The 24853-nt window shown below is 43.0% G+C and overlaps 1 protein-coding gene across 2 annotated transcripts in view; it reads left to right on the top strand.

Annotated features, from left to right (window-relative positions):
- The first annotated feature begins 3218 nt into the window (after positions 1 to 3218).
- The window catches only part of agtr1a (angiotensin II receptor, type 1a), a 41652-nt gene continuing 20017 nt past the window's right edge, over positions 3219 to 24853 (top strand). Inside the window, exon 1 of one of the 2 annotated variants that reach the window (XM_063044821.1) lies at positions 3219 to 3342. The gene's annotated coding sequence lies outside the window, so the exon portion shown is untranslated. Of the gene's footprint in view, positions 3343 to 5122; positions 5174 to 24853 lie in introns of those variants that run through there. The other variant, XM_063044822.1, reaches the window with a different exon arrangement.

Below are 24853 nucleotides of genomic sequence, written 5' to 3'. Positions count from 1 at the left end.
AGACCCAGGTGATAGACAGATGAGAAGAGGGAAAATAATATCTTACTGTTTGGTGCAAGAGCATTTGATTAAAGGATGGGGGAAGATTTATTACAATTGTATAGAGATTTGGTGAGACCACACCAGGAACAGTATGTACAGTTTTAGTTGCCTTACCTGAGAAAGGAAGTACTAATCCCAGTGGAAATGCAACAACGGTTCACTGGACTGGTACGGGGATGACAGATTTGCCGCATGAGGAGAGATTGAGGAGTAACACACATCAAGGTTGCTGGTGAACGCAGCAGGCCAGGCAGCATCTCTAGGAAGAGGTACAGTCGACGTTTCAGGCCGAGACCCTTCATCAGGACTAACTGAAAGAAGAGCTAGTAAGAGATTTGAAAGTGGGAGGGGGAGGGGGAGATCCAAAATTATCCCCCACCCCACTTTCCGCAGGGATCGCTCCCTACGCGACTCCCTTGTCCATTCGTCCTCTCCGTCCCTCCCCACCAATCTCCCTCCTGGCACTTATCCTCGTAAGCGGAACAAGTGCTACACATGCCCTTATACTTCCTCCCTCACTACCATTCAGGGCCTCAGACAATCCTTCCAGGTGAGGCGACACTTCACCTGTGAGTCGGCTGGGGTGATATACTGCTTCCAGTGCTCCGGATACGGTCTTCTATATATTGGTGAGACCCAACGCAGACTGGGAGACCGTTTCACTGAACACCTACGCTCTGTCCGCCAGAGAAAGCAGGATCTCCCAGTGGCCACACATTTTAATTCCACGTCCCATTCCCATTCTGATATGTCAATCCACAGCCTCCTCTACTGTAAAGATGAAGCCACACTCAGGTTGGAGGAACAACACCTTATATTCCGTCTGGGTAGCCTCCAACCTGATGGCATGAACATTGATTTCTCAAACTTCCGCTAATGCCCCACCTCCCCCTCATATCCCATCCGGTATTTATTCATTTATATACACACATTCTTTTTCTCTCTTTCCTTTTTCTCCCTCTGTTCCTCTCACTATACCCCTTGCCCATCCCTGGGCTTTCCCCCACTCCCCTTTTTCTTTCTTCCTAGGCTTCCTGTCCCATGATCCCTTTTGCCAATCACCTGTCCAGCTCTTGGCTCCATCCCTCCCCCTCCTGTCTTCTCCTATCTTTTCGGATCTCCCCCTTCTCCTCCCACTTTCAAATCTCTTACTAACTCTTCCTTCAGTTAGTCCTGACGAAAGGTCTTGGCTCCAAACATCAACTGTACCACTTCCTAGAGATGCTGCCTGGCCTGCTGCATTCACCAGCAACTTTTATATGTGTTGCTTGAAATTCCAGCATCTGCAGATTTCCTCATGTTTGAGAGATTGAGGAAACTGGGTTGCTTTCTTTGGAGTTCAGAGGAATGAGAGGACATCTCATTGGGCGCCATGGTGAAGTAGTGGTTAGTGTGACATTATTACAGCACAAGGTTCAGAGTTCAGAGTCCAATTCCATTGTCATCTGTAAGGAGTGTGTATGCCCTCCTGTGACCATGTGAGTTTTCTCCAGGTGCTCTGGTTTCCTCCCACAGTCACGCTGTATCTCAATAAATAAATAATTAAGGTTAACATGCTCGACACAGGGAGAATGTTTCCCTGGATGAGGAGTTCAGGATCGGAGGGCATAGTCTGAGAATATGACTCAGGCTGTTTTCTCAGAAGATGAGCAGAAATTTCTTCAGCCGCCTTAGGAATACTCCACCTTGCAGAATTGCGCAAGCTCAGTCCTTCTGCTCATTCAGTCAGAGACTGGCAAATTTGCGAGCATGAAGGGGATGAAGGAATGTCGGGATAGTGTAGTAAAATCTCTTTGAAGTGGAATGATGGTAACTAATGGGTAGAATACAGTGGGTACAGGCCCAGAGCCATCAGACACTAGGTTGTGTTGGTTGATAACCAACTGATACTTTTCATTGTATATTTTGATGTACATTTGCTAAATAAATGAATCTGAATCTGACTGAGGCATGAATACCTTTCAAGGAGATCTGCATTATCCAGGACAAAGCAACCCATTAAATTGGCATCACATTAACCCCCCCATAGCTCTCATTCCCTCTACCATGGGAGCACAGTGAATGAAATGTGTACCAACAGCAAAATACCATGCATGTTGTTTTGACAACACTATTCAACCCTTTGTCTTATACTACCAAGGTGGACAAGGACAGTATGCACATGGGAACATCATCAATTGCAGGTTCACCTCCATGTCACACTTCCCCCTGACCTGGACATACTTCATTGTCGCTGGGTCTAACTACCCCACCAAAAACACTGTGAGAGCATCTTCACGAGAAGGAATGCAGAAAGTTCAAGAAATTGACTCACCTCCACTGTCTGACAGGTAATTGGGAATGGACTATAAATGTTGATCTTGCCAATGACGCACAGATCCCAAAAGTGAACTGAAGAATAACATCCATAACTTTGAGGACCTTTCTCAAGTCAACTCTTCCTCAGCACCAGTAGTATTACACTGCTGTATATTTAACTATGTCGTATATGCATTTTATGCCAACTTGTACATCTATTGGATTATTTTTTATCTTCTAATATTATTTTATGTACTGTATGTGAAATATGTACTGTGTTTTGTACCTTGGTCCCAGAGTATGTTGTTTCATTTAGCTGTATAAATGCGTATGGTTGAATGACAATAAACTTCAACTTAAATTCAATTTCACCAGGTTAAAAGTCGCAACCTATATGGAAGTGGTCTTATTACAGGAAAGTAAAAATGAATAATATTAAATATAAAATATTCAAGATTTATCAAATTAATAAGATTATTTCAATATGTAATAGCCATTACATTATTACGCAAAATAAGCATAGAAACTGGGTGCAGTTGAAAACAATTGGTGACTAAATGGTTAAGGTAGATTATTTCTAGAGTGCATAAGACCCTGGTTTGTGCTCACTTCCGTGACCAACTAGAACTTAATTAGTGACGCAGAAGATGATTATAAGCAAACAAGGAACAAGAGTCACAGTGCAGATCACTAGAGCCCAAAAGCTTTACAGCAAATAGGGAAAAAAAAACAGACAGCAATAAATCTCCCTCAGGAAATTGGGCTGTAAATCTCTCATAGCTTCCAAGAGGCAGCTTCAAGCTCTGTGGCTCGTGGCTCAGAGAGGAGAAGCTCATCCTGATCCGCATCTGAGAGCATCCATATCTCCCCAGGTGGATGTCAGACTGAGCAAAAAACCTGCCATTCTTCAGGGCACCTGCCCACAGAAATGCCTATATCCTGCTCAGGCAGAAGAGTCGACACCCAGTCAGACTGAGAACCACAGCACTGGCCAAACAGCAGGTAAGCAAGTCATTGTTCTTCATTTAAAGGAGCCTTGGTTTTATTTACCCATTGACTTTACAGGGAAGCAGCCAGAGTGAGTATCAGTAACATTTTTCCTGGTTCCTTTTCATATTTTTCTGCCACATTTGATTTTGGTGGAAATCTGTGCCCTCTCTGCTCAAGTCAAGTCAATCAAACCTCCTGTAATTTTACTATATAATTGTACCTAACGTGTATAGCCATGTAATATATAGAAATAAGACGTTTCTCTGAACCAGGGTGTTGCAATGTTGACCTTATGGAGTTGTGTAAAGTTATGAGCTTGAGCGGCAGAGATTGGGTGGATACACACAGTCTTTTGCCCGAGAAATAGAATCAAAAGCTGTAGGGCATAGATTTAAACTGAGAGGAGAAAGACTTACAAAGGATCTAAGGAGCAAGTTCTTTATGCAAAAGATGCATGAAGAGGTTAAGAGGAATATTTTTTGCCAGAGAGTGGTAAATCCATGGATATATTTAAAGCGAAAGTTGATAGTTTCCTGATTGGTCAGGGCATGGCAAGAAGGCAGGTTCATAGGGTTGAGTGGGATCTAGGATCAGCCATGATGGAATGGTGGAGCAGACGCGATGGGCTGAATGGCCTAATTCTGCTCCTATGTCTTATGGCCTTATGGAAAGGAGCTGCCTGAGTGAAGCAGTCACAATTGCAACATTTAAAGCACTAGTAAAGCTACAGGCTCATGATTAGGTAAAGGAAATAGGACTAGCTGGTTAGCATGGGCAAGATGGACCAAATGGCCTGTTTCCATGCTGAATTGCTTTATGGCTTTAGTTACTTTTGTTCAGGCTTAACCTTCAGTGATCTATTGTATGTACAGATTGGCTTAATATGAAGGAATTACTGTCACACCTGTTTGAGGATCTCCAAGCTTTATTTATTAAAGTTATATTTTTGTACTTATCTTTAATTTTTATTACTGATGTGTGTACAATGAAGAATAGATTAATATTTAAAATGCCAAAGATAAAATCAGTACAATCACTAAAGAAAATCAAAGTACATTTCTAGAATATCTTCCTCACTGTACTAACGCCACAAAGGGTTGCAATGTGGTGCCTTCTATAAACCAGCAAACTGTATCACTCATTTGGGAGAATTTAGACCATAAGACATAGGAGCAGACTTACACCACTCAGCTGATTGTTTCTGCCCCGCCATTTGATCATGGCTGATTTATTTTCCCTCTCAAACTCATTCTCCTGCTTCCCCCTGTAACTTTTGATACCCTGACTAATTAAGAACCTTCACTCTCCGCTATAAATATACCCAAAGACTTGGTCTCCACAGCCATCTGAGGCAATGAATTCCAGATTCACAATCCCCTGACTAAAGAAATTCCTCCTCATCTCAATTCTAAAGGGACATCCCTCTATTCTGAGGCTGTGCCCTCTGATTCTAAACTCTTCCAGAGAGATCCTAGACTCTCATAGAAAGGAAACATCCTCTTCACATCCACTCTATCTGGGCCTTTCAATATTTGATGTTTCAGTGAGATCACCCCTCATTCTTCCAAACATGAGCAAGTGCGGGCTCAGAGCCAGCAAAAAATGCTCTAGGGATAGATAGAGGCAAGATGCTGAGAATAATTCTCTACTCCTCTAAGCCCATCTGTGTCAGCTTCATCTAAGACTTCCTTTAAAAGATAGCATCTCTCTAGTCATGTAGCAGACGGTAATTTTAGTACTGCTCTAGAGTGTCAGCTTAGATTTTACCACAGGAGAAGGAATGGAACAGAAATTAAATTTCCCGTCCCAGAGTCAAGACAGCACCCTGGCTAAACCACAGCTGGTAAGTCTATTGTGAGCATAACTCAGTGGAATACTGTAACTATAGTGACAGGCATGGAAAAGTACGAACGGTGAGTTTTCACTTTTCACACAGTGTCTAGACAGTTGTACAGGCATTCTTGAAATAAGAATCTCAGGATGTGAACTAGACACAGGTAAAAATGGCCTGTCAGAATTTGTAGAAATTGTCAGAAAGGCTAACCTTCCTTCACCAGAGTTGTTTGTAAAACACAGACTGTATAGGGTTCCCAAACTTGGCAAGATCATACAAGGACAAGAACAAACGGCAGTGTGACATCTTTATAAAGGAAGTGTACCCAGGATTTTAAACTAATTTACGTCAATGGCTTGAGAGTCAGTGGGCTTTAATACAAGCACGTCATATTCCTTGGGGTGATTTTCTTCCATGTCCTCTACCAGAACAAGTGCTATATGTCCCTTAAGGTTTAAGGCTTTGTGAGAATACATTTAATGCTTTCTGACTGTTTACAGAAGGATATCATTGACATATGTGAAAGAGAAGTCCTGTAAGAATAGGTCTTGTAAAATTCTAACAAGAATACATCTGTTAAAGAACCTTCAGTAAACTCCACTACTATAGACTCACTCTCAAGGACTTTACAACTCGTTCTTAGTATCACTGGTAGTTACATTTTTATAATATAATTTTGGTACAGTTTGTGCTCTTTTGCACAGTGGATGCTTGTCAGTCAAATCCCTTACTCACTCTTCCTTCAGTTAGTCCTGACGAAGGGTCTCGGCCTGAAACGTCGACTGCACCTCTTCCTACAGATGCTGCTTGGCCTGTTGCGTTCACCAGCAACTTTGATGTGTGTTGCTTGAATTTCCAGCATCTGCAGAATTCCTGTTGTTTGCTTGTCAGTCATTGTTGTGTATAATTTTCATAAATTCTATTGTATTTCTTTATTTTGCCGTAAATGCCTGCAAGAAAATTAATCTCAGGGTATGATATGGTGACATATGTGTACTTCACTTTGAACTTTGAAACAGTGACTATTTAAAACACTATTAGAAAGATATTAGATTAATACAGTCATAACTTGCAAAGAACAAAAATGTCTCTCATTTAAGAAAGAAGCATATTTAGATTGCCAAATTGACAGCCTCCATTGTGCAAGTATTGCCAAAGTAATATCACTTAAGGTGCTAATCTGAAATTCACCATCACAAACAACAAAACATTGCCCAAATAAGTTTTTAGAGTGTCATATTAACATAGTGGGTTAGTGTAATGCTTCATGGTGCTAGCTGTAAGATGGGGGTTCAACTCCCACCGCAGTCTGTAAGGAGTTTGTATATTGTCCCCGTGACTGCCTGGCTTTTCTCCAGGTGCTCTGGTTTCCTCCCACATTTCAAAGAGGTTCAGGTTATTGCTAATAAATTGTGGGCTTGTTATCTTGGTGCTGGAAGCACGCTGGCGTTTGCAGGCCGCCTGCAGCAGCATATCTCGGTTTGTGATGGTCATTGATGCAAAACAGTGCGCTTCACTGTACATCTCGATGTACACGTGACCAATAAAGCCAAGATTAATTTTAATCTTTTTATTGTTATTCTGGTTGATGAATATCAGCAAGGATGCATGAGAAAACTCCTGTGAAATATCCTTGTGGGACCTTTGAAATTTAGTTCAGAAAAAACAGAGCCTCTGTTTAATCTTCCACCTAGAGCAGTGCAGCAATTTCCCTTGCTATTGCAGTAACATGGCAGCCTTGATCTTGTGCTCAGGTCACAAAATCGCTGAATCACATGAAGACTCACATTTTGAAGGAGGCTAACCAGCCATGTTAGTTCAATGAAAGAGACAGTTCCATTCTCCCACCCTCTCCCCGTGGCCCCAAAAGTTCCTTTAAGGTACTTACCTGGCAGCCATTTTAACACCATGACTTAATCTGTCTTCACTTTACACCTGTACATAAAATCACCTCTTCATATCACTTTGAGTTTCTTACCCAGCCAATTTCATTCTTAGATGCCAAGAAGAATATGGTCCACCTGTCTCAGTGACTATTGTCCAGAAGCACTTTGTTCCACTGTGATGAAGTGTTTTGAGAGGTTGTTGATGAAATACGATAAGCAACTTGGATATGCTCCAACAGATCCAAGGCCAATGCCATCTCATTGACTCTTCACTCAACCCTGGAACATTTGGACTGCGAAGATGCATACGTCTGGATGCTCCTTATCGACTACAGCTCAGAATTCAATACCATCATTCCCTCAAAATTAATCAACAAACCTCAACACCTTGGCTTCAATATCTCTTTGTACAACTGGATCCTTGATTTCCTCACTTACAGACCCCAGTCAGTTTGGATTGGCAACAATATCTCTTCCACAATCTCCATCAACAAGGCTTAGCCCCCTGCTCTGCTCACTTTACACTTATGACTGTACAGCTAAGCACAGCTCCAATGCCATATTGAAGTTTGCTGATGATGCTATTGTCGTTGGCCGGATCAATGGCGGTGACAAATCAGCACACAGGAGAGAAATTGAAAATCTGGTGCCATAACAACCACCTCTCTGTCAATGTCACCCCAGACCTCTGGTTTCCTCCTCCTAAAGTCAATAATCAGCCCCTTGGTCTTGAAAGGGTCAGAAATATTAAATTCCTAAGGTGTATTCATTTCAGAGGACCTGCCCTAGACACAGCACATAAGTCAAATTGTGAAGAAAGCACGGCAGCTCCTCTACTTCCTTAGAAGTTTGCAAAGATTTAGTATGACTTCTAAAATGATGGCAAACTTCTAAAGGTGTGTGCTGGAGAGTATATTGGCTGGTTGTATCATAGCCTGGTATGGAAACACCAATTCTCTTGAATGGAGAATCCTACAAGAAGTAATGGATATGGCCCAGCCATCATGGGTAAAGCCTCCCCACCATTGAGCACACCTACGTGGAGAGCTGAGCAGGAAAGCGGCAGCCATCATCAGGGACCCCCACCATCCAGGACATGCTCTCTTCTCACTGATGTCATCAGGAAGAAGGTACAGAGGCCTCAGCACTCACACCACCAGGTTCAGGAAGAGTTATTCTCTTCAACCATCAAGCTCTTGAACCAGTGGGATAAACTTCACTCAACTTCACATACCTCATCACTGAACTGTTCCCACAATTTATGGACTCTCTTTCAAGGATTCTTCATCTCATGTCCTCATTTTATTGTTTATTTATTTATTATTATTATTACTATACTGCCACCCTATACTACATTATTACTATATTATTACCACATACTACATTACTATATTATTACTATAGTAATTTTTAAAATTATTACTATTATTATAATAGCACGTGGCCAAGTGGTTAAGGCATTGGACTAGCAACCTGAAGGTCGTGAGTTCGAGCCCCAGTCGAGGGAAGGTGTTGTGTCTTTGAGCAAGGCACTTAATCACACATTGCTCTGTGATGACACCGGTGCCAAGCTGTATGGGTCCTAATGCCCTTCCCTTGGACAACATTGGTGTCGTGGAGAGGGGAAACTTGCAGCATGGGCAACTGCTGGTCGTCCATACAACTTTGCCCAGGCCTGCGCCTTGGAGAGTGAAGACTTTCCAGGCGCAGATCCATGGTCTCGCAAGACTAACGGATGCCTTTTTTTTATTATATATCTTTTTTTTCTCTTGACTTACACAGTTTGTTGTCTTTTGCACATTGGTTGCTTGTCCATCCTGTTGGGTGCAGCCTTTCATTGACTCTATTATGGTTCTATGATTTACTGGGAAAAGAAAACAAATCTCACGGCTGTATATGATAACATGTATGTACTTTGATAATAAATTTACTTTGTGCTTTATACTTTTTCTGCCTCCACCAATGGGAACAGTCTCTCTCCATCCATTTAGTGCAATTTATATGTTTTTTTGCGTGTGCGGGGTGGGGGGGAGGTTGGGGTTTGAGGTTCTCTTGGTTCACCCGATTTGTTTTTCTGAGTGGGGGGGGGGGGTTGATGCTTTTTCTGTCGTTGCGATTTGTAAGTTTTATTGTGCTCAGGAGAGGTTGATGTTATTCTTTGAACAACCTTCATGGTTTTCTTTGTTTCGTAGCCATCTGGAGTTGTATGCATACCTTGATAATAAATGAACCTTTGGATATGGTTACAGAGTAATGCAGATCTGTAGTGAAGGTAGACAATAAGGTGTAAGCCTTGACATGGTGGACTGTACAAGTGGTTACTTCAACAGTCTAATAATGGCAAGACAGAAGTCATCCTTGAGCCAGATGGTACGTGTTTTCAGGTTTAAGCACTTTACACCCATTGGAATTGGGAGAAAAGAGAATGTCTGGGGTGGGACAGCCTGGATCGCAGAGTACAGATAGGGAGGGAACGTCAACTCAGACCATGAGAGGCCTGCGTCGGGCATTTTCATGCCTTACAAGGTGCAGATTGGAAGTCTGTGTGGGGCGCCACTCCTCGCACAGACTAGAGGAACATGTGATTAAGTGCCTTGCTCAAGGGTACAAATACGCTGCCACAGCTGAGGCTCGAACTAGCGACCTTGAGGTAACTAGACGAACGCCTTAACCACTTGGCCACGTGCCCAACAGATAGCTCTGTTATAATGTTTCCAGGACATAATTAGTTATTATGTGATTGACAGATTAGGGAACACTATTTGCATTCGGCAGGCTGCTTTGGTTGTTAGCTGCAATACACACAAAATGCTGAAGGAAATCTACAGCTCCAGCAGCAGCCATAGATGGTAATAACAGTTGATGATCTGGGCCGACACCCCTCGCCAGGACTAGTCCAAAAGGGATGTAACAAAATCATTCCATGGATGACTGGCAGAGTCCTGATGAAGCAATTTTGTGTGTATCACTCAACATTCCAGCATCTGCAGAATCTTTTGTGTCATCAGTCATTACAGAGCTGTAGTCAGGAAAATCTGTGCCTTCAAAGCAACACCTGCTTTTTCTGCTAGAATATGATTTTCTATAAAACAGGATTTCCCATTACAGCAGAACTACCTATATTATGTATAAGGAGTTGAACAACTTGGATTGATTTTTCAGGAGTGGTGAGGACGACCTAATCAAAGTATATAAAATTATGAAGGGCATAGATATGGTGGACAGTCAGTCTTATTCCCAGGATAGAACTGTCAAAACTATGAATAGAATAGAATAGAATAGTACAGCACAATACAGGCCCGTCGGCCCACAATGTTGTGCCGACCCTCAAACCCTGCCTCCCATATAAGCCCCCACCTTAAATTCCTCCATATACCTGTCTAGTAATCTCTTAAACTTCATTAGTGTATCTGCCTCCACCACTGACTCAGGCAGTGCATTCCATGCACCAACCACTCTCTGAGTAAAAAACCTTCCTCTAATATCCCCCTTGAACTTCCCACCCATACCTTAAAGACATGTCCTCTTGTATTGAGCAGTGGTGCCCTGGGGAAGAGGCGCTGGCTATCCACTCTATCTATTCCTCTTATTATCTTGTACACCTCTATCATGTCTCCTCTCGTCCTCCTCCTCTCCAAAGAGTAAAGCCATAGCTCCCTTAATCTCTGATCAAAGGGATTAAGGAAAGAAGGGGAACATTGAAAGAATAACAACAAAGAAAGAATTATTTTTACAAAGCTTCGAATGCACTGCCAGGGGAACTGGTGGAAAAGATACAATAGCAACATTTAAGAGGCATTTGGACAGACGTACTATATGACCAGGCAGGGAATAGAGGGAAATAGATCACTTGCAGCCAGATGTGCAGTTTAAATGAGCATCATGTACAGCACAGACATAGTGAGCCAAAGGGATTGTTCCTGGGCTGGGTTGTTCTTTGCTCTTGTGACAACAAACCAAGTTATCAGACGATTGATGCTAATGAGAGAGACATAAGGGAGACGATGAAAAAACGTTCAACAGCTTAATGAGAGAGAAGAGAGAGATAACGGACCAGAAACACAATTCAGAATATTGACAGACCAGTTGCTTTGAACCTGAACTGTTTGAAGTTTGATGGACAGGCGATACCCCAGCAGGGGATAAAAAGAACAGGTTCGCTAAGGCACGACAGACACCACGAGATCATGAGATAACGAGACCCTGGAAGAGCGGTGTGCCCCCACAAGTTAGTGGAAGTTTGGAGGTCCAGTTCACGGGAACCGACCATAGATGCACAGGGTGCAAAGGTACGATTGGTGGGAACCTGGTGTGTGTGTCCGCCCTTGCCTGGGTGCTGGGTTCACCGCGGAAGAACAGTCGTATTCGGAACGGAGGGGTCACAGTCGGTGACCACAGCGGGATAGAAGACATAAAAGGGTCCACTCGAAACCACCTGTGAACATCAAAGGTCTGCCTGAATCAAATTTGCATCTCTCTCTCCAACGGCACAACAGCAATTACTGCGAACTGTACTAAGCTGAACTGAACTCTGCGTCACTTGAGACTGATCATTTTACTCCTAGACTGCGATAGAGCTTGGTCGATTCCTATTACCCTAGTTCTGTGTACATGTGTGTTTTATCATTGCTAACCTGTTGCATTTATATCCTTACGATTAGAGTACTGTGTTACTTATTTCTTTAATAAAACTTTATTAGTTTCTAGTAAACCAGACTCCAACCAGTGGTCCATTTCTGCTGGTTTGGCAACCCAGTTACGGGGTTCGTAACACTCTGTACCAAAAACAAGTTAAGAAGATGGTTGCTAGGCTAATTGGCCATTGTAAATTGCCTCTGGTGTGTAAGTGAGTTGGCAGGATCTGGGTAGAGTCAATGAAAAATGTAGAGAGAACCGAAAAAAGGGAAATTATGTACATTAGTGTAAATGATTGATGGCCAGCACAGACACGAAGGGCCAAATAGCCTATTTCTGCCCAGTATCTATGACTCTACGATTGTTTAGAGTCAGGAAGCTCCTTGCCATCTGAAAGCAAGAGACTGTGAATTTGACTCAATAATAAATCCGTTCAAAAGCTGGAACAACCCAGGAGATAACTACACTCGAGGGGATAACTACACCCACTTGCTCATCCTTCGAGATGTTCCCACAACCAATGAGTTTATTTTAAGTACTCTTTATATTGCATTTATTTATATTTGCATTTGCAGTTTTTTGCCTTCTGGTTGATCTTCTATTGATCCAGTTATAGCTACTATTCCAGAGAGTTCCTGAGCATGCCCGCAGAAAAATGAATCGCAAGTTTGCATGTGGTGACATTCGTATACTCTGATAATGAACTTTACTTTGAACTTTGAGAGTGAAAGTACTCAGGGACAGACCAAGTGGACTAATTGATTTCATTCTGTGCTGTAGATAACTCTGAGTGCTTCTTACTAACCATACAATCTGCTGTGCTAACCCTTGCTGTTTCAGCCTCATTTATAACGAAGTATTCAAAGTGCATTTATTATCAAAGAATGTATCAATTATACAACCTTAAGAACTGTTTCCTCACAGGCAAGGAACCCGAAAGAGCCCAATTAAAAAAAAATAAACACCAACCCCCAGCGCGCACAGAGAAAGAGAGAGAAAAACACAAATGCAAACAGTGGAAGCTAGCAACAACAGCATTCTGAGCCAAGCTGAATCCTTAGACCCACATCCCTGGAGCAGCCCATAGAAGGCCCAAGGCCTTAGAGTTCAGTCCCTCATATTAGCAGGGCAAATTTCCACCAAGTCCGCAGGCATGAAGCACAGCAGCCAGGGCCAGTCTCACAACTTCAGCATTGCAGAAGAGAGGAGCCCATACTCTTTCCAGGCCGGTGTTTAAATTGTCCGAATCTTGCACCAGGACCCAGGCCTCACTGCGGCAAATTGCTCTGGGTGATTCCAGTTAGTGTTCACAACATGGCGGGACTGTCCTAGGTGTTGACACTCTGCAGCATGGACAGTGTGTTTCTTAGACAAGAACCTTCACACGCAAAGAGCGATCTCATTGAAACTCTCAAAATTCTTACATGGCATGCGACACTGAATGCGGGGATAATAGCTCTCCTGGATGAGAGTTGTAGAACCAAGTCTCAAAATGAAAAGAAGCCCATGTAGACCTGAGATAGAATTACTTACTTCACTTGGTGGTGAATCTTTGGAACTTTCTGCCTGGGAGCACTGAGTTTATTCAAAACAGTGGCAGAGAGCTATAAACACAAGAGATTGTACAGATGCTGGAAATCCAGAGTAACATACACAAAATGCTGGAGGAATTCTGTAGGTCAGGCAACATCTATGGAGAGTGTAATGCATGGAACTATTTCTTTTCTACTGATCTGTTGTATACGCATTGGCATTGTTCCCTCTCTTTCTCTCTCTCTCTCTCTCTCGCTGCAATGTGAATACACCAGTTAAAGCCATCTCTCGCGTCCGTACTTTTATTTATTATGTAGCTGTGCACAAACACAATAAACTAGCGACGAGTACAAACCTGAATGTCAGAAAATATTGTGAATTGCACCGACAGTTACAGCCCGATTATGGTATGAAACAGCAAGAGTTAGACAATAAAGAGAAGGTTGTCACAGATGCCAACAAAGGCATGAGCACAGCATAGTAACAGTGAAAGACGTGCTGAATTTAAAGTGAAAATAACGTGGCGATGGCTTCAGACAGGGAAGTTGACAAATGTGATCGTACTAATGAAGGCTGAATATATTGAGAGGGTGGAACTGTATTGTAACGTGACAACATGGAGGAGCAAAAGAAAGCCCCTATGCTTCTTAGCTTAATGGACTCAAGAACGTACAGTCTCTTAAGCAACTTAGTAACCCCTGAAAAGCCAGCAAGCAAGACGTTTGATGAAATTAATACAATTTTACAAAACCACTTGAGCCCTAAACTGCTGGCAATACTGAGAAATTTAGATTTTATAAGAAGAACCACTCAAAAGATAAAAGCATTTCTGAATACATTGCAGAACTGCTCAGACTTCCTGTGACTTTAGAGATGGACTTTCTGATGCACTAAGAGACAGACTTGTATGTGGCACGCACCGTCAAAGCACTCAAACAAGGCTACCGGCAGAAAGAGACCTAACTTTAGAATGGGCATTGACCATTGCAATATCGTTAGAGACTGCAGCAAATGATGCAGCAGAACTGCAGAAAAAGACATTAGAATTTGAAATGCACAAAAATCTCCCTGAATGACACAATGGCCAAAAATCGAAGCGGCAAATCCTCCCATCAAGCAAATGACCGTTGGATCAAAGAAAAAGCCAGCAGAAAGTGTTACAGACAAGGTCACATAGAGAGAGTGCACAAGGCAGACAAAAAGCACAACCAAGTGAAAAGTCTCAAACACAAAACTAAGCAAATGCATAAAGTTACCAAATGTAAAACAGAATCAGACAACATAGTTTCTGACAGAGGTGAACTGGCATGCATAAAACTGCACAGTATAACTGAAGCAGATCACACAATCATCTGGATCACCATTGATGTGTCCGGTGTAAAACTGAAAATGGAGCTAGATACAAGATCAGCTTTGTCCATAATTCCAGAGTCTGACTACAACGGACTGTTGTCTAAGATACCGTTAGAGAAGACTTCAGTGATGCTAAAGGCTTTTTTTTTCTACGTCGCATCCGGAGTTTGTCCGGTTAGCGGACGATTTCCCTCCACGCCTCTCTGACGTAGTGGGGATTCGCGTACGAGGCAAGTTACAGCAGTGGTTTGCCACTGCCTTCTGCTGGGTGAGTTTCCAAAGAGATCACCAGCTCGTAACCCAGCACGGATGGAAAGCTTGCAGGGGAGCCGGCTGGCTGGATTCGAACCCGGGACCTCTTTTGTCCCAAAGTCCGACGCTGGTGCGACTACAGCGCCAGTCGACAAGACTTACACAGGCGAAAAAGTGTCTCCCAAAGGAAAACTGCAAGTAAATGTGACTTATGGAGGCCAAACACACAGTCAGAACTTTATATATTGAAAAGTGGAGGGCCAGCACTTTTCAGATGTAAATGGTTGAGAAAATCCCTACTAGACTGCTACTCAATGAAAGTTGTCAGTGTGGTATCAATAGGCAACTACAGCCCAAATAGTAGCACTAACCAGAGGTTGTGACAGTTGCTTAATGCTAACGAGAAGGTGTTTGAAAAGGGAATAGATAAACAGATCAATGACTTGGCAAAAAGCTGTCCAGGAAGCCAAAAAGTTCAAAATGCACCCCTACAGGCACCGCTACGCCTGTGGGAGTGGCCACCTTCACCATGGCAAAGGGGACATATTGACTTTGCTGGGCCATTCATGGACTCCATGTTCCTGATTGCTGTGGATGCTCATTCAAAGTGGCCGGAGGTTATACCAATGAAGTCAACCACCTCAGAAAACACTGTCTCTGCGCTGAGGACTATCTTCACCAGAAATGGCTTACCAGTACAAATCGTGAGTGACAACAGACCACAACACACATCAGAAGAATTCCGACTGTTCACGAAGAAAAATGGCATCAGACATTTCAAATCAGCTCCTCACCACCCAGAAATGAATGGCATAGCTGAAAGGTTTATCCAAACCTTCAACAAATCCATTAGAGTGATTGAGAAGGAGGATATTTCTCTACAGCACAAGGTGGACAACTTCGTTTTTGTGTATCAGAACGCTGTTCACGCAATGGCGTATCAAGCACCTGCAATGCTGTCCAAGTACAGGAATCTGAGATCTCCCATAGACCTCCTGAAGTAAGATCTACATAGGAAAATGCAGAATAAACAGTTCAGCCAGTTGCCAAGTGAAGCAGCAAGGAGCTTCGAGATTGGACAGGAAGTCCTAGCATGTGAATACCAAGAAGACAAGTAGACACCTGGTAGGATAGCAACAAGAACTGGATCACTGATGCTCAACCAAAGAACACAGCTGTGTCGACTGCATCCACCAAGACATGTTACAGTCACCAGACTTACCTCTCAATGATGATGTCACTGACAACAACGTGACACCGGAAACCAAGAACGTTGTCTTCGACAAGACACCTACCAAACCCAATGCCAGTTCACAGGTCCGGAGGCGTGAGGAAAACATTATCATTGACAAGACACCTACGAAACCCAATGCCACTCCACAAGTCCAGAGGCGCTAACCCGAAAGAAATGGTGCACTACCGAAAAGAATGAATCTTTAGAACTGTGAACTTAGCAATAGACTTATTGCGAAAGCATGTTTATTTGGAATATGGGTTAATGAAAGGGAAATTGAATGTTTTGTACATATGCAGTTTTATGTTGCATTAACCTAAAGAGGGAGGATGTGTAATGCATGGATCTATTTCTATTAAAGCAATGACTCCCTCCCCTTAGCACTACGAATTGATCTGTTGTCTGCGTGTGCGCTGTTGTCTACATTTGTGCATTGCTCCCTCTCTCTCCCTCGCTGCAATGTGAATACACCAGTTAAAAGCCATCTCCCATGTGAGTGCTTTTATTTAACATATACGTCGTTGTACACAGACACAAGAGAGAGGAATAAGGAGATTCCATTTTGGGCCGAGACCCTTCATTACATCCTGATTGGGGGGTTTCGGCCTGAAATGTCTACTTGTTATTCCTCCCCATAGATGCTGCCTGGCCTGCTGAGTTTCTCCAGGATTAGATAGATTTCTGGATGTTAAGGAAATGAAGGGATATGGGGATAATGGCGGAAAATTGAGGTAGAAAATTAACTGTGATCATGATGAATGACAGTGTAAGCCTGAAGGGCTTAACAGTCTACTCCTGCACTTAGTATATTTGTTAATGATGCTTTTGTTGCCATGTATGAGCCTGGTTACCCTGGAAATACCAAATGGCCAGGAGAGAGTCGCTGGTATGAAGAACAATTTCAGGTTATGTGAATTCGAATGTATTAGCGTCAAAAGCAACAGCATGTCCAAAAACAATACAACTCATTAATATACAAATATATATGGAATATATATGTAACGCCCTGGGAAAGGTTTCACTGCTAATGTAATAGTTTCTCTGTAGCCGCAGTGTGTTTGGGTTATGACTGGAGTTAGTGGGGGCTTTGGAATGTGTGGTGTCCAATGAGGGGAGGTTCTTCTTTCTTGTGCGCCAGAGCGCGAGGTATTCACAGGCTTTTGTTCGGCGGAAGATGGAAAAAGAAAATGCCAGAACGGGGAAGTCATAGACTGCAGGACTGAGTGGGCGTGGAATGGGGCCGGGAGTCAATGGCAACTGGGGGAAATTAAAAGAGAATGAACGGACGGGAAAATCGTGAGCTCCAACATGCACATTAGAGTGTTTCATTAAACTGGGCCCTTTTCTTTTTATTTTCTATACTAACCCTCTAGTCAAATTAAGAATCATAATGCTAAATCATTTAATTGCATACTATTTGTTATTTCATGGTACTGTTTTGTAGCAGTGGAAAACATCTCACAGTATCCACACAAACAAGATTTCACAAGTTTGGCGGACTGGAGAGCGTCTTCCTCTAGACTAATGCCACTGATCAAACCTAGGGTTATACGGTCTACTCCTGCACTTAACATATTTGTTAATGATGCTTTTGTTGCCATGTATGAGCCTGGTTACCCTGGAAACACCAATTGGCCAGGAGACAGTCGATGGTATGAAGACCAATTGAAGGTTGTGTGAACTTAAATGGATTAGCATCAAAAGCAGCAGCACGTCCAAAAACAATGCAACTCATTAATATAATAACTGTTATGAGCCAAAAAAGTCAAGAACATTGAAATTAAAGCATACCCATGTTTTTAAAATTGCCAATCACTTTGTGTTTGTTTATTCATAACAGAAGAAACAATAATCTGGAAAATGTTGTTTTCATTCAATTAAATTTTGTAAAATGTTGCTGTTCTTCTCCTAATCACCAGGCATCGGGTACCTGTGGCAACTTATCAGAAACATTACAACACTGTGAAATGTGTCGGAGGATCATCGAGCAATTCTGTATCATTCCACACCCAGTCTACACTAATCCCACTTTGTTCTCCCCGCATTCCCATCAATTCACGGCACAGTAGCCTAGCGGTTAGCGATCGGGGTTCAGTTCCAGCTGCTGTCTCTAGGGAGTTTGATTGTTCTTACTGTGACCACATGGGTTTCCTACGGGTACTCCGATTTTCTCCCTCGTGTTAGGATTTGGGTTAGTGAGCTGTGGACATGCCTGCGTTGGTGCCGGAAGCGTGCCAACGTTTGCAGGCTGCCCCCAGTGCATTCTTTGGTCTGTGTTGGTCGTCGGCTCAAACGATGCATTTCACAGTACGTTTCAATGGACATGTGACAAAGAGTAGATTGCCACATGCCATGTAACAAGCTAATCTTTGATCTTTAACTCCCCCACTTATCAATGCTCTGGGGGCAACCTGCAGCGTTCAATTCACCCACAAATATGCAGATCACTGAGGTGTGGAAGGAAAGTGGAGCACCTGAAAGAAACGCACGCAGTCTCAGAGAGAGTTAAAACTCCACGCAGAGAACACTGGAGGTGAGGATTGAACACCAGTTGTTGGAGCCATTTACTTTAGAGGAAAAAAAAAACAAATCCTGAAGAGACAGAAAAACAAAAATTTTTTTTAAACTGCAGGATATACTCAGCTGGTTGGACAGCATCTGCGGTGAGAGACTCAAAGTTAACAATGAGAACCATCCATCAAGCCTTGATAGGCAGAGAGGTCATAGGAAGTCCTGATGAAGTGTCTCAGCCCAAAATTCAACACTTTAATTCCTTTCCCATAGACGCTGCCTGACCTGCTCAGTTCCTCCAGCATTGTGTATGTCTTACTCAGGATTTCCAGCATTTGCAAAACCTCTTGTGTTTACGAAAAAACTAAAGAGTCTGAAAAGGTGAAAGACAGGTGTAAACAACAAAAGCAATGATTTAGTGGAGCAAATGTGACAACCAAAATATAAATGGGTGAATTGGTTTAGTATTGCCAGATGCGCTGAGGTTCAATGAAAAGTTTTGTTTTGCATGCAATGCATATGTAATGAGTTCTTCAGGCCTGTGTGGGGCGCCAGAGAGCGTTGGGCTCGGGCTCTTACAGCACCTGAAATGGTTTATTGTTGTTTAATGAGAGTTGTTAACTGTTTAGATTTCCTTGTGTTCTTCTCGAGCGACTCGCTTCTTGGAATGTGGTCCCCTGATGCTTTCTGTTTAAGCTTGTTAAGCTTATTTTGATAGGCTGAAGGATTCTGTGTTACTTGTATTATTTAAGCGGATGCCCCATTAGCGCTAATCACAGGGTCTTACCTTTGAGAATGTTGCTTCTCGTGGTGTTGTTCAGCCGAGACACGGATGTTCTTTTGGAATCACTGTGAATAAAAGATGGTCGCTGTCTCTACATTAGAGTCTGTCTTTCCTCCGCACTTGGGTTCTGATATTGAGAGCACGCATCGTGACAACATATGGATCATTTAGTCACATGGGTGCATCAAAATAGTACTGTACAAGGGAAAAGCAATAACAGAATGCAGAATATGCAGCAGCGTTCCAAGTATACATAAATTTAAATAGCAGAATCAGAATCTGATCTGGAAGTGTGTATCACTTCCAACTGGAAAATATCATGTTGTTGCTCAAACTTGCTTCGAGCTCCATTACATAAAACTATAAGAAAGTGAAGCTGGAGTTGGTCATTCATTGGGTGTGCTGGTTGTTGGCACACACTTCACTGTGTGCTTCATTGAACATGTGATAGATAAATCTGAAGAGGATGTTTCCTATAGTGGAGGAGTTTAGGACCAGAGGGCACAGCCTCGGAATTGAGGGTACTTAGAACAGAGATGACGAGGTATTTTGTTAGCCAGAGGGTAGTGAATCTGTGGAATTCATTGCCAGACAGCTATGGAGGCCAAGTCATTGGGTGTATGGTATTTAAAGCAGAGGTTGATAGGTTCTTGATTAGTCAGGGTGTCAAAGGTTATGGGGAGAAGGCAGGAGAATGGTATTGAGATGGGTAATAAATCAGTCTTGATAGAATGGAGGAGTAGACACAATGGGCCAAATGGCCTAATTCTGTTCCTTTGTCTTATGGTCTTATGGTCTCAGACCACCTGGCTTCCACAGTCATTCAGTATCTATATATTATCCCTAAAGCAACCCTTGCCTCACCTTGTCAGAGAGATTCCTTTTGCCCTACTCTTCCCCCCCCCCCGCCAGTCACTTGGGAACTTTGAACTAACTTATGTTCTCTCTTTCCCAGACAGGAAAGACAAAAAAGGTCTTTGGCCTGAAATGTCTTCTTCTCCGCAGATGCTGTTAGACTTGCTGTGTGTTTCTAACATTCATTGTTATTGTTTGGAAAGTCAGGTTGTCCCGTTGCTCTTGAACAAGGATTACATCATGAACAAGGAACCTAGGGTGATACAGGCTACATACAGTGGTAGTAATGAATTGGCCCTCAGTTTATTTCACCTGCCTTCACTCTTTACCAATGAAGTCGAATAATTAATGATTTAAGTTCATAGTTCGTCGTTCATGAAGACTGATGAGATGATGAGATCAGTAGAGCTGCTGCCTCACAGTGCCAGATACTCAGGTTCAACCCATAATACCATAAGATATAGGAGCAGAATTAGGCCATTTGGCCCATCGAGTCTGCTCCACCATTTCATCATGGCTGATCTATTTCCCTCTCAGCCCCAATCTCCCACTTTCTCCTAGTAGCCCCTCATGACCTGGCTAAGGCAAAAATCTATCAATCTCTGCCTTAAATACGCTCAATAACTTAGCCTCCACAGCCATGAATTCCACAGTCATGAATTCCACAGTTTCTCCACTCTCTGGCTAAAGAAATTCCTCCTCATTTCTGTTCTAAATGGTTGCCCCTCTATTCTGAGGCTGTCCTCTCTGATAGTGGACTCCTCAAATGTAGGAAACATCTTCTCAAAATCCACTCTATCAGGGCCTTTCAACATTTGATAGGCTTCACTGAGATTCCCCCCCCCAACCCCATTCCTCTGAATTCCAGGGAGTACAGCCCCAGAGCCACCAATTGGACCTCATATGGCAGCCTGTTCATTACCAGAATTATTTTCGTGAACATTCTTTGAACCTTTCCCAATGTCAGTGCATCCTTTCTTAGAGCCCCAAAACTGCTCACAGTGCTCCAAGTGAGGCCTCACCAGTGCCTTATAAACCCTCAACATTACACCCTTGCTTTTACACCCTGCTACCTGTGAGTCAGAGCATTTCCTACAGATGCTCTGGTTGCTTCCCACATGCCATGGAAGAATCTGGGGGAGGTTGATAAGAACATGGGGGGGATAAAATGGGATTAGTACAGATGTGTACTTGTTGGCCAGCATGGTCTCAGTGGTCTGAAAGGCACTGCAGGTATCCATGACCATATGATGCTCGCATGTTGCCGGACCTTTGACTCTGAGCTCTGTAGTGATTGGCTTAAACTCAGTCACTCAGTAACTCAGTAATTCTCTCTATCCCCCTCCCACAACCTCTCAACCCCTTCCCCAACCTCCACCTGTCCCCATCCCTTCCCTGATCCTCTTCATTCCCCGATCCTACCTATTTCCCTTAATATCTCCACTCGCTGATGCTCCCCACTCACAAAACTACTCCTGCTCTTCAGACATACTTCGGAACCCTTTACAACTGTGAAGAAGAAACGTACAGGATTTTTTTTTCTCTCTGCTCTCACCCGGTCCTTGGATGAAAGTCTCGAGGCTGCACCTCAATTTCTGCTGGCCGGTGGTTGTTGTTGGAATGGAAATGCTGGACAATCTCAGCAGGTCAGGCAGCACCTATGGAAAAAGGAACAGTCAATGTTTCAGGTCGAAGACCCTCAATCGGGCCAATTCTGATTTTCCAGCCTTTTCTGCTTTTATTTCGGCTTTCCAGCCAGTGCTTTCAGTTTGATTTGTCAGTCACAGCGCTGGGAACAGCCTGACACCTGGTGACGGATCCAGTGTACTGCAGTCCAGGAGAGTGGCAGCCTATAAACTTCGCAGTCAGCAGCTTCCAAATGAGCTCAGGCAGTGTGTATACGGCAAGGTTCTGGTGGAAAAGGCTCGTCTGTTTTAGTGAGCCATGCACAAAGTTTGTACTTCAGTGGATTTTACAATTGACCTGAATTTGAATTGTGAGGCGGGGTAGTAGTGGTTCACATAACCCAATTACAGTGCCAATGATCAGGCCCACGGTTCAACTCCTGCCCCTGTCTGTTAGGAGATTTTACGTTCTCTCTGTGACTGGGTGGATCTCCTCCAGGTGCTCCGGTTTCCTCCCACATTCCAAAATAATACGGGTTAGTTTGAAAAAACGACATTGGCAGCCCATGACAGTTGCAGATGCCCCCAGCACATATCCAGACTGTGGTGGTTGTTGATGCAAAACAGCACATTTCACTGTATGTTTCAATGTATATGTGACAAATAAAACTGATCTGCAGTATACTTCTTTATGTTTACTGTTAACAATAACCCTGCATTCTACAACATCAAGTATGAAATGTTCTACTAAAGTAAAAGGGTGTTAAATAAAGCACTATTTGAGGGACTGGTTACAACCCAGTATAAGTATTCCTCCATTAGGTTCTAATACTTCGTTTTTACTGATGAAAAAGAAATAATATAAATAGAGATAGCTATCTTGAGCTTTTTTTCTTCCTTTAATTTAAATATGTTATGAAACTAACAGAGTGCAGAAAAGAATTACAAGGGCATTCAAAGTTCAGAGTAAATTTATTTTATTATCAAAGTGCATATATGTCAGTATATGCAACCCTGATGTTTATTTTCTTGTGAGCGTAGTCAATAAATCCAATAACCATAATAGAATCAATGCAAGACTGCACCAACAGGGTGGACAACCAGTGTGCAAAGAACACAAACTGTGCAAATACAAAAAGAAAGAAAATAAATAAATAATAATAATAAAAAATAAATAAGCAATAAATATCGAGAACATGAGATGAAATTGAGACTATAGGTTGCGGGAACATTTCAGTGATGGGGCAAGTGAAGTTGAGTGAAGTTATCCCCTTTGGTTCAGGAGTCTGATGGTTGACGGGTTCCCGAACACGGTAGTGTGAGTTCTGAGGCTCCTGTACCTTCTTCCTGATGGCAGCAGCAAGATGTGGTCATGGTCCTTGATGATGGCTGCTGCTTTCCTGTGACAGCGCTCTGTGTAGACGTGCTCTATGGTGGGGAGCACTTTACCCACAGTGCATTGGGCCGTATCCACTACCTTTTTTATAGGATTTTCCGTTCAAGGGCATTGGTGTTTCCATACCAGGCTGTGCTGTAGCCAGTCAGTATACTCTCCAACACACATCTATAAAAGTTTGTCAAAGTTTTAGATGTCATGCCAAATCTTTGCAAACTCCTGAGGGAGCAGAGGTGCTGTCGTGATTTTTTTTCATAATTGCACTTACAGGTCCTCTGAAATGATAGCACCAAGAAATTCAAAGTTGCCGAACGCGCCCCCCCCCCCCCCACAACCAGCAAGGACCAGCTCATGCAACATCCACTTCCTCCTCCTGAAGTCAATAATAAGCTCCTTGGTCAAACTGACATTGAGTGAGAGGTGGTTGTTGTAGCACCACTCAGCAGATTTTCATTCTCCCTCTTTATGCTGATTCATCACCACCTTTGATTCAGCCTACGACCTAATCCTTTTGCCAGGACGTGGGGCTAAGTTATAGGGAACAGTCGTTCAGGTTATGACTTTGTACTTTGAAGTGTAAGAAACTCAGAGGTGATCTGATAGAGATGTATAAAATCACAAGCGGCATAGATAAATTGAATGCACTCAGTCTTTTCCCAGGACTGGGGAATCAAGAAGTAGGGTGCATTAGTTTAAAGTGAGAGAGGAAAGATTTAATAGGAACAAAATTTTATTTACACAAAGAGTGGTAGGTATGTGGAATGAGCTGCCAGAGGAAGTGGGGGAGGTAGGTACAATGATAACTTTTATAAAACAGTTGGATAGGTACATGGATAGGAAAGGTTTAGACATGTAGAGGGTCAAAGCCTGGCAAATGAGATTAGCTTTGGCGAAGCATTTTGTTCAGCATGGTCCAGTTGGGCTGAAGGGCCTGTTTTCATGCTGTATAACTCTATGACTCTATAAACGCACTCTGCAGGCAAATAATGCTTATAACTTAAGAAAAGTTGCCTTCATATAGCTCCTTTCACAACCCCACAAAAGCTTTGAAGTCAACTCACTGAACCCACTGTGAATGATGTAGTAGCCAACACAGTCACGACACGTACCACAAACAGCAATGAGCAATAGACAATCTGTTTGCTAGTGACAGTAAGTCGGAACAGACCTCATGACCTTCTGTACAATGCCATATAGTGTCTGTTATGCCCTTTGCAAAGTCAGATTGGGCTTCAGTTCGAGAAGTCCTGAGATATAACAACATCTTCATTACCATTCTGGATTTCCATGCTCATATTTTGAGGGGAGAGCCTTAAGGCTGATATCTACTTGTGTGTCAAATGTACGCCATTGGTACGGCGTAGCCATGAACCCTATGCCGTAGCCTAACGCGCACCTCTCCCAAAATGTAACTATGCGTCGCGGCGTCACAGACCACAACAACTGTGATTGGACCACCGCGTTTCCTCCTACACTACAATAGCTTGCCGTTGGGCGACTGAAGGGCAGGGAAGGAACTCTGGCTGCAATGTTTTCCATAAAGCTTTACAGACCTCTGAAATTTTGGAGAATCCTGTGCTTGACGCCAGTTTGTAGCTAGCTGCTACAGCCTGTTGACTTCCTAA

The sequence above is a fragment of the Mobula hypostoma genome, chromosome 4 (assembly GCF_963921235.1).
Source record: "Mobula hypostoma chromosome 4, sMobHyp1.1, whole genome shotgun sequence".
Classification (NCBI taxonomy): Eukaryota; Metazoa; Chordata; class Chondrichthyes; order Myliobatiformes; family Myliobatidae; genus Mobula; species Mobula hypostoma.
This window is presented reverse-complemented; position numbering and strand designations above follow the sequence as displayed.